Genomic DNA, 10,401 nt, shown 5'->3' with positions numbered 1-10,401 from the left:
TAAGGTGTCAGCCTAGCCAAACCATCAGTGTACCAGGCCAGGTGCCTAGGTCACCCTCTGAGACTTGAGGGCCCCATTGAGCCAGCAGCTTTGCTTCAAGTGGTGAAGTGAGGAAAAGGTTTCCACTGAAGGGATTTTTGCTGCCACTTTTTCACGTAAAATTCAGATATTAGGACCAGGCCAGCTGTGTTCCTGAATATAGTATTTCCATTGGACTAATAAGACCTGTTGTGCCCCTCCCTTAATAGCCACCAAATCCAAGTTGACCCATCCCAAAATGGGGGTGTCAGTTTGGAGAGTCACAGGACCTCTTTGCGTCAGTAACAAGTTAGTGGGTACCTTTTTAAAAAGGGGCATGGGGGCCTGGCATGGTGTTTCATGCCTGTAATCCCAGCACTTTGAGAGGCCGAGGAGGGCAGGTCGCTTGAGGTCAGGAGTTCAAGATCAGCCTGGCCAACACGGTGAAACCCTGTCTCTACTAAAAAAAAAACCAACCAAACAAACAAAAATTCGCCAGGCATGGTGGCACATGCCTGTCGTCCCAGTTACTCGGGAAGCTGAGGCAGGAGAATAGCTTGAACCTGGGAGGTGGAGGTTGCAGTGAGCTGAGATCACGCCACTGCACTGCAGCCTGGCAACCTGGGAGACAGAGCAAGACTCTGTCGTAAAATAAAATAAAATAAAATAAAATAAAATAAAATAAAATAAAATAAAATAAAAAAGGGGGATGGGGCTGGATGTGGTGGCTCAGGCCTGTAGTCCCAGGGCTTTGGGATTACAGAGGGAAGATCACTTGAAGTTAGGAGTTCAAGACTAGCCTTGGCAACAAAGCAAGATCTTGTCTCTACAAAAATGTATTTTAAAAATTAGCTGGCATGGTATGTGGTGGCAGGCACCAAGCTACTCAGGAGGCTGAGTGGGGAGGATTGCTTGAGCCCAGGAGTTCCAGGCTGCAATGATCTGTGATTGTGCCACTGCATTCCAGCCTCCAGAGAGACTGCCTCAAACAAAAAAGGGGGGTGGGGGAGGGATGGGGCCAGGTGTGGTGGGATGGAAGGATCACTTGAGGCCAAGGAGTTTAAGACTAGCCTGAGAGACCACGTCTCTAAAAAATGTTGTAAAATTAGTTGGGCATGGTAGCTCACAACTGTTGTCCCAGCTACTCAGGACAGTGAGGTGAGAGGATGACTTGAGCCCAGGAATTCGAGACTGCAGGGAGCTCTGATGGCCTCACTGCACTCTAGCCTGGGTGACAGATGAGCAACCCCTTTCTAAACAATTTTTTTAAGCGATGTGCTTGGTGAGCGTGTCAGGCAGGTGGCGCTATTGTGCTTGAAAACTGCCTCTAAGTATTCTGGCAGCCTTTGAGACATATTCTCAGATTTCCCTTTTCCCTCTAGATTTTTTATTTTTATCTTTATTTAAGATGGAGTCTTGCTCTGTCACCCAGGCTGGAATGCAGTGGCACGATTTCGGCTCACTGCAACCTCCGCCTCCTGGGTTCAAGGAATTCTTCTGCCTAGCCTCCTGAGTAGCTGGGATGACAGGTGCTTGCCACCACGCCTGGCTAATTTTTGCATTTTTAGTAGAGACAGGGTTTCACCATGTTGGCCAGGCTAGTCTGAAACACCTGACCTCGTGATCCGCCAGCCTCGGCCTCCCAAAGTGCTGGGATTACAGGTGTGAGCCACTGCACCCGGCCTCCCTCTTGAAAGTCTAAACTCTTTCTCCTGGACCACCTAAGAGGGTTCAGGAACCACCTTTCCTCATGCAGCAGTCTCTGAAAGGGTGAATCCCATATGACATTTACAGGCATTGGCAGTACAAGTCTGTATGAGCATCAAAACCAGTAACACATCTGCAGTGAAAGCCACTGAATTGGCCCAAGGGAGGGTTACTTAATTTGCCTTCTCCACTGCAAACTTTGCTCAAAGCCTATCAGTTGAACTTGGGGGATTTTTTACCTAATGGGAAAACAAACCAAAGTGTTTAGTATGTGCACATTAGGAGCTGAAGCGACAGCTGCCAGGAACTCAGGCTAGCTCACAGGGTGCAGCTAGGAGGCTTTTACTTCTCTTTGGCCCCTGGCTTCAGGATTGGCATTGCCATTGCATCCTCTTTGTAGCTCCAGCATCCATCCAGAGAGTTCCCAAGCCCCAAGGCCCCTTTCATTTTGTCACCACTCCACACTGCAGTCCTGGGGTGGTGCCTTCAGCCATCTCTGCACCCATCCATGGGACTGGGTAAGATGGTGGATTGGGCGCTTGGGCCCAACAGAGATATACAAGTTTTGAGGCGTTTCCCTCCGTGAAGTTCTCCAGCATACTCAGCTTTTTCATTAAAACAGCCGAGCCAGACACGGTGACTCATACCTGTAATCCCAGCACTTTGGGAGACCAAGGCTGGCAGATCACTTGAGCCCGGGAGTTCGAGACCAGCCTGAGCAACATGGTGAAACCCTGGTTCTACAAAAAGTACAAAAAATAAGCCAGGTGTGGTGGTGTTCACCTGTTTTCCAGTTCACCGGTGTTCCAGTTATTAGCGAGGCTGAAGTGGGAGGATCACCTGAGCTCAAGAGGTCGAGGCTGCAATGAGCTGTGATCATGCCACTGCACTCCAGCCTGGGTGACAAAGCAAGACCCTATCTCAATAAATAAATTAATAAATTAAATAAAAGCAGCCAAAGGTGGAGTAGAGAGGGAATAGAGGGATTGGGGAACACAAGGGAGAGAGCAAGCCTGTGCCAGTGAGCAAGGCTTTGCATCCACTTTGGATTCCAGTGGCCACCTGTGGGGTTTAGCGAAATACCTTGTAGTATTTTGGGGTCACCCTGAAGCTCTGTATCAAACATGATGGCTGATACTATGTATTTCAGCTTTGGGGATTCTTTGACTCAGCAGCCACATCCATGTTGCCTTCTGGGTGCGGCTGCTGGGCTTGCTGCCCCCTTATTCTAACATCCCTTCCTCCTCCTGCATGGAGGAGATGGGCAAGAAACGAAGCACCGTTTGAGTGACTTGTTTCAATCCCACCTCTTGCTGCTTAACCTCATTAACAGGTAGGATAGTGTGAGCTCCTTGTCCACCCTCCCCCTGCCACCCACCATTTGGGTGAGAGAATCCACTAACATATGCCAAGGAGTCTTTTCATATCCCCTAATCTGGTCCATAAGGTCCTTGTCCTTCCTATTCCAGAAAATCATGTTTATAAGCATCCTGTCCTCATTGCCAGGACTGTCAGGGCCTGGCATTTGAATTTTCCCTGCCGATGTGTGAATAATTCGCCTCTTACTGTTTCATGCATGCTGGCAAAGATGAGACTCCTGGGTTACAGATAAAGGACTTTATTACTCACGGCACAGCACGCAGCCTAGGCAGCATGTTTATATTGACTACCTTGTCCCCCATCCCCTTGTCCTCCACGGGGGCAATGTGGAGGGCCCTGGTGGATGCTGTGGGTTTGTGCGGCATCTAGGGGAACACTGAACTTGGGGAACTGACCCCTTTCACAGCAGGAAATAAGCAAGCCTGCTCTTTAGGGAGATAGTTCCTCATTCCTCAAAGTTGCTCACTGCAAACACAAGTAATAATATGCTTTAAGAATAAATACAGACTGGGCATAATGGCTTATGCCTGCAATCCTAGCACTTTGGGAGGCTGAGGTGGGTGGACCACTTGAGGTCAGGAGTTCAAGACCAACCTGGCCAACATGGTGAAACCTCGTCTCTACTAAAAATACAAAAATTAGCTGAGGATGGTGCCACGTGCCTGTAATCCCAGCTACTTGGGAAGCTGAGGAAGGAGAATTGCTTGAACCTGGGAGGCAGAGGTTGCAGTGAGCTGAGATCATGACACTGCACTCCAGCCTGGGCAACAGAGTGAGACTCTGCCTCAAAAGAAAAAAAAAAAAAGAAGAAGAAATGTGTAATATGATGTCTAGCAGTAACTGGTATAATTGAGAAAATAAAGCTGGGTCAAGGTGATAAGTATCAGCAGTTTCACTTGGCTTGACCTAATATATATGTGTAAATTTGGTATTTGACAAAGGCAGAATTACTTATCTGGAGGAAAAAATTATGAATGATACTGGGCAATTAGCTAAGCTTTGGAAAAATCATAAAATTAGGTCTTTATCGTTTATCTTTTGTAAAACTAAACTTCAGATAAACTAATCAGTGAAACCACATAAACACACCACAGTAGGAGAACATTAGAAAAAATATTGGAGAATATGCTTATTATCTTGAAGTAGACGAGGTCTTGTGACACAAAATTTAGAGCCTAGGAGGAAAAGACCAGCACACTTCTGGGAGGTAAGCAGAAATGGTGTGTGCAACTTGGGGGAAGTGCCAGTAAAGGTCTGTGGGCCTCTGCTCTTCTATTTCTCTGTCCTTCTTCCTGCTGTTGGAATGCTGGAGCTGGAATAACCATCTTGGATCTTGAATGATCTTGGGAATGAAGGCCATGGGAGGTGGGCCAGCAAGGTCATGAGCCTATGCCTTGACACCACGCAGGGCCTTCCAGCCCTGGACCATTGATCACTGAACTTTTTTTTTTTTTTAATTTTCGTAGAGGTAGAGGGTTCATTATGTTGCCCAGGCTGGTCTCAACCTCCTGGCTTCCTCTTGCCGCAGCCTCCCAAAGTTCTGAGATTACAAATACGAGCCACTGCACTCAGCCTGCTGAACTTTTATGTGAGCAATAAATAAACTCCTCTCTTGTTTAGGCTTGGTATGTTGTGTATTGTCACTTGCAACTGAATATAATCCTAACTGATATACCTGCCCAGCCCTAAATGAAGGATCATGATTGGTGGAACCCAGTGTCTCTCAACTCTGGTCAGTTTTGAGAGTCATCTATGGAGCTTTTCAAAACAGCAGTGTCTAGGCCCCATCTCAGACCAATTATATCAAAACCTCTGGAGGTGAAGCCCAGATAGGTATTTTTTAGAGCTCCCAGGTGATTAAAATGTGCAGCTGGGATGTGAAGCATTCATTTAAGCCAGTCAGGGAAATCTATTCCTCTCTTTCCTAGACTCCCTTGCAGTAGGAGCGGTCATGGATTTGGTTCTGGCCTGTGAGTCCTAAGAAATCTTCTGGGAATGTTTTTACATTTCTGATAAGAAGAAGTGGTTGTGGCTGGGACTGTTATTTCTCCCTTTCCATCTCTGAATGCAGAAGTGATGGCCAGAGCAGCAGCAGTCATATTGTGACTATGAGGCACTAAGGATGAGGACATCAGGCAACACACTAAGGCTGGCAGAGCAGAACGGAAGACAGCCTGGATCCCTGGGGCATTACCAAGCAGCTAAAACAATCTCAGTAACTCCTTACCTTCAGAGGTGAGGGGGTAAAAAACAACCCATATTTGTTTTATTTTGTTTTTTGAGACGAAGTTTCCCTCCTGTTGCCCAGGTTGGAGTGCAATGGAGCAATCTCGGCTCACTGCAACCTCCGCCTCCTGGGTTCAAGCAATTCTCCTACCTCAGCCTCCCAAGTAGCTAGGATTACAGGTATGCACCACCACACCCGGCTAATTTTTTTTTTGTATTTTTAGTAGAAATGGGGTTTCTCCATATTGGTCAGCCTGGTCTCGAACTCCTGACCTCATGTGATCTGCCTGCCTCGACCTCCTAAAGTGCTGGGGTTACAGGCATGAGCCACCACACCAGCTCCATATTTGTTTAATGAGTTTTCTGTTTATTGCAGCAGAACATATTCATACCTGAAACATACACATGGTACAGGTGCTTTGTGGGCTCTCTGTGACATTCATCGTGTGTACAAAGAAAGATGTACGGCAAACTTGTCCAACCAAGGACAAATTTTGAATGCAGCCCAGGACAGTTTTGAATGCAGCCCAACACAAATTCATAAACTTTTATAAAATACATGAGTTGTTTTGTCTTTTTTTTTTTTTTAGCTCATGAACTACCGTCAGTGTTAGTGTATTTTATGTGTGGCCCAAGGCAATTCTTCCAATGTGGCCCAGGGAAGCTGAAAGACTGGACACTCTGACATAAAGAGATGTACACAGCAATGCTGCTGATAATGGCCCAAACTGGAAACCACACTGTCGTCAATTTAAGAAAGCCTCAGGCCGGGCTCGGTGGCTCATGCCTGTAATTCCAGCACTTTGGGAGGCTGAGGCGGGCAGCTCACCTGAGGTCAGGAGTTTGAGACCAGCCTGACCAACATGGTGAAACCCTGTCTCTACTAAAAATACAAACAATTATCTGGGCATAGTGGCATGTGCCTGTAATCCCAGCTACTCTGGAGGCTGAGGCAAGAGAATTGCTTGAACCCGGGCGGCGGAGGTTGCAGTGAGCCGTGTTCGTGCCATTGTACTCCAGCCTGGATGACAGAGTAAGANAGGCTGAGGCGGGCAGCTCACCTGAGGTCAGGAGTTTGAGACCAGCCTGACCAACATGGTGAAACCCTGTCTCTACTAAAAATACAAACAATTATCTGGGCATAGTGGCATGTGCCTGTAATCCCAGCTACTCTGGAGGCTGAGGCAAGAGAATTGCTTGAACCCGGGCGGCGGAGGTTGCAGTGAGCCGTGTTCGTGCCATTGTACTCCAGCCTGGATGACAGAGTAAGACTATGTCTCAAAAAAAAAAAAAAAAAAAAAAAAAAAAAAAAAAAAAAAAAAAAAAAAAAAAAAGAGAAAGGCTCCATAAATATAGTTAATTCATATTACAGAATAAAACAACGAGGCTGCTCATTCTCTAAGACATCTGAGATACAGTGTTAAGTGAAAAAAGTAAATTATAGAACAGTAAGTATATAGAGTATGAAACCATTTATTCTGAAGCACACACTCATACACCAAAAACAATACTATATATTCCGTGTGCATATGTGTGTGTGTGTGTGTAAGAAAAGGGTTTTAAAGGGGACAACTAACTGATTCTGAGGTTAGGGCAAAAGGATTGGGGCTGTGGTTGTGGTTGGTGTGGTAAGAACCTTCAGACACACATATATATTATATATTATATATATTTTAAAAGAGGGTTGTCTAAAAGTACTAAAGCAAAATTTTATATTAAAACTAACAGAAAAAAAAAAAAAGAAGTGTTGCCTTTTAGGGGCTCTTTCTGGTAACTGATATCACCTCTCTCATTCTCTGCCATCTCTCACCTCCTCGTCTCTTTTGCTTATCATGAGAAGACCATGGCATTTGGATCCCAGCTTTCCCCTGCCTCAGCTGAGGCCACTATCCTCATTGACTCCTATGGTGATATGGATGCCTCATCAATATTGTGGGTCTGAGTCCTCATCTGCAGGGTCCTTGAGCTCTCCTTGGCATCCACTCCCATTTCCCATCTGGGACTTCATTATCACCAGCATCTGCTCCACCTCCAAAACCACTGGTGGAAGCAGCATCCTCTCTTCCCATCTTAGTTGCTCAATGACTCCCACAAATACTACTCTTTGAATATTTTGGGGGTTTTTGATTCTTTCCTCACCTGCCTATTGATTAGATCTCTTCTATTTTCACTTACCTCCTGATCCCATTTTGCCAACACTCCCAACTCCCTTGTACCTCTCTTTAGCAAAATATCACTTTTGGATGAACTCAAGTGTTTGCTTTCACCGTGAAATCACACACAATTGCACCACAATAAATTTAACGGTCACCAACCTCAACAGGGTCCTTACTTACTCACCAATCCTTACTGTAACTCATCTCCTCAAATATGTCTGCCCGCCTCACTGTTCGTCAGCATACCATGCTCACTGTCACCTCCACAAGGTAGTGGCTGCCTTGGCCAGATCCTTTTGGCCAGCTGGTGTATCCATTCCCCCAATTGCTTCAGGTATTGGCCACTAATGGTTCACAGCTTCCTCCTTCTCTGAAGGGTTGTCCCTGACCTACGCCACGCACGGGTGAAGCAGGGTTGTTAAGCTTTGTCTCCAATTGTGACAACCTTGAGTTGTCATTCATGCTCCAGAGCTCCCCAGGAGATGGGGCTGAGGTGGACTCCGGCTGAGGACACATCTCGTTGAGCTCCTTCCCCTGCCATCTTCTGCTCATTCACCTTCTGATGTGTTTCTCCTGAGAGCACTCCTTCAACAGGTCAATTGCATAGCATCCCTGTCTTGGGCTCCGCTTCTAGGGCAGTTGATCTGAGACAGTACCTTTGCTTACATTTCCATTTTCCCTGACTGTAATCACTTCTCCTTTGTAATTCTGTTTATCCTTTCAACCACAGATCAAATTCTTTCTCCCAAGAAGCTTTTTCAGACTTTTTCAAGGAATTGTCATTTGTTGTATTACTCTTTTGATTGTTCATGGTTTCAGAAAAAGATCCAGTAGGCCTAACACACCAGAAATTCTGAAACTTTTGTGTGCAGTGGACCTCTTTGGAAGGCTGGTGAAGCCTGTGGAATCTTTCTTAGAAGAGACTTTTAGGCCGGGCATGGTGGCTCACGCCTGTAATCCCAGCACTTTGGGAGGCTGAGGCGGGCGCATCACGAGGTCAGGAGTTCAAGACTATCCTGGCTAACATGGTGAAACCCTGTCTCTACTAAAAATACAAAAAAAATTAGCTGGGCATGGTGACAGGCACCTGTAGTCCCAGCTACTCGGGAGGCTGAGGCAGGAGAATGGTGTGAACCCGGGAGGCGGAGCTTGCAGTAAGCCAGGATCACGCCACTGCACTTCAGCCTGGGCAACAGAGCAAGACTCACTCTCCAAAAAAAAAAGAAGAGGCTTTTAAATACACAAAATAAATAGAATTACAAGACAAATATGATTAAGACAAGCCTGGGCGACATAGCAAGACCTCATGTCTACAAAATATTTAAAAATTAGCCAGGCATGGTGGCACATGCCTGTAGTTCCAGCTACTTGGGAGGCTGAGGTGGGAGGATCTCCTGAGCCCAGGAGTTTGGGCCATGATCACATACTAGCCTGGGCAACAGACTGAAGCCATCTCTCTAAAAGAGAAAAGAAAAGGAATAAAAGCTACCTTGTAACATATTACTATGTTTGCTGCTTTATTAATTCATTAAATAACACAATCTAGCATTGGGTCAAATAATGTAAAAATAGGGATTAAAGTAATACTTTAAGATATCTACTATAACTAAAATGTGGTATGAAAATATCTATCTATCTATCTATCTATCTATCTATCTATCTATCTATCTATATATATATATATTTTTTGAGACGGAGTCTCGCTCTGTCGCCCAAGCTGGAGTGCAGTGGCCGGATCTCAGCTCACTGCAAGCTCCGCCTCCCGGGTTCACGCCATTCTCCTGCCTCAGCCTCCCAAGTAGCTGGGACTACAGGCGCCCGCCACCTCGCCCGGCTAGTTTTTTGTACTTTTTAGTAGAGACGGGGTTTCACCGTGTTAGCCAGGATGGTCTCAATCTCCTGACCTTGTGTGATCCGCCCGCCTCGGCCTCCCAAAGTGCTGGGATTACAGGCTTGAGCCACCGCGCCCGGCCGAAAATATCTATATTTTTTATGATTGACAAAGTCAAGAGTACTACAGGTAGCACTGTAATCTGTGACCTGCATTCATAATGAAAGGAAATGATAAATTTCAGTTAGAGGTGAGAATAAAGATGTGATTTTTGGTTTTCCCCATCCGGGTTCACAGTACTGATTCCTATTCATGGACACCTAGGGGATTCTGTAGACCCCAAGTTAGGACTCCTGTGCTGGAGGATTTGCAGGCCTGGGAAGCAGATATTCAAGTCACTCAGCTTCACACTGAACACTCAAGTACAGGCAGCTTATCCATCATTATGGCCTCTTATGCTAGGCAGAGGAGACTCCACAACAGTTAGAACAAGATGGTATAACCTCCCTCCCATCCCCCAGGAGATTGTTTAAGAAACTTTTCAAAGTCCTGATTGGATTTCTCCATTATCAGTCAGTATTGGTCAAAGATGCCCTCGTGGGGACTTGAAGGCCAGGAGAGCTTGCTGAGTTCATGGGGAGAACACAGTGGCCTTCAGACAATAATGGTCTCATTTCCTTGGCCTGTGTCCACTGGTAACCTCCATCAGTTCCTTTCACCCTGGTGACAGCCACTTAGTTTTATCAGTTAGCAGATATTTTTTGAGTGTTAGGTGGGGAACAAGTCTGTGCAGACTTTAGGGATAGAAATGATATAGTTACCCTCAAGAAAATTAGATTACTATCAGAGATTGGATTAAGATGGTACATCTCTCTTCTTTCTTATCCTAAATTTCCTGAAGTAACAGAAAATGTAGTTTTTTAAAAAGAGTAAATCTAGCTGGGTGCGGTGGCTCATGCCTGTAATCCCAGCACTTTGGGAGGCCGAGGCGGGCGGATCACCTGAGGTCAGGAGTTCAAGACCAGCCTGGCCAACATGGTGAAACCCTGTCGCTAATAAAAATACAAAAATTAGCCGGGTGTG

The sequence above is a fragment of the Rhinopithecus bieti genome, unplaced genomic scaffold (assembly GCF_001698545.2).
Source record: "Rhinopithecus bieti isolate Rb0 unplaced genomic scaffold, ASM169854v2 scaffold_7580, whole genome shotgun sequence".
In the NCBI taxonomy this organism is placed as follows: domain Eukaryota; kingdom Metazoa; phylum Chordata; class Mammalia; order Primates; family Cercopithecidae; genus Rhinopithecus; species Rhinopithecus bieti.
This window is presented reverse-complemented; position numbering follows the sequence as displayed.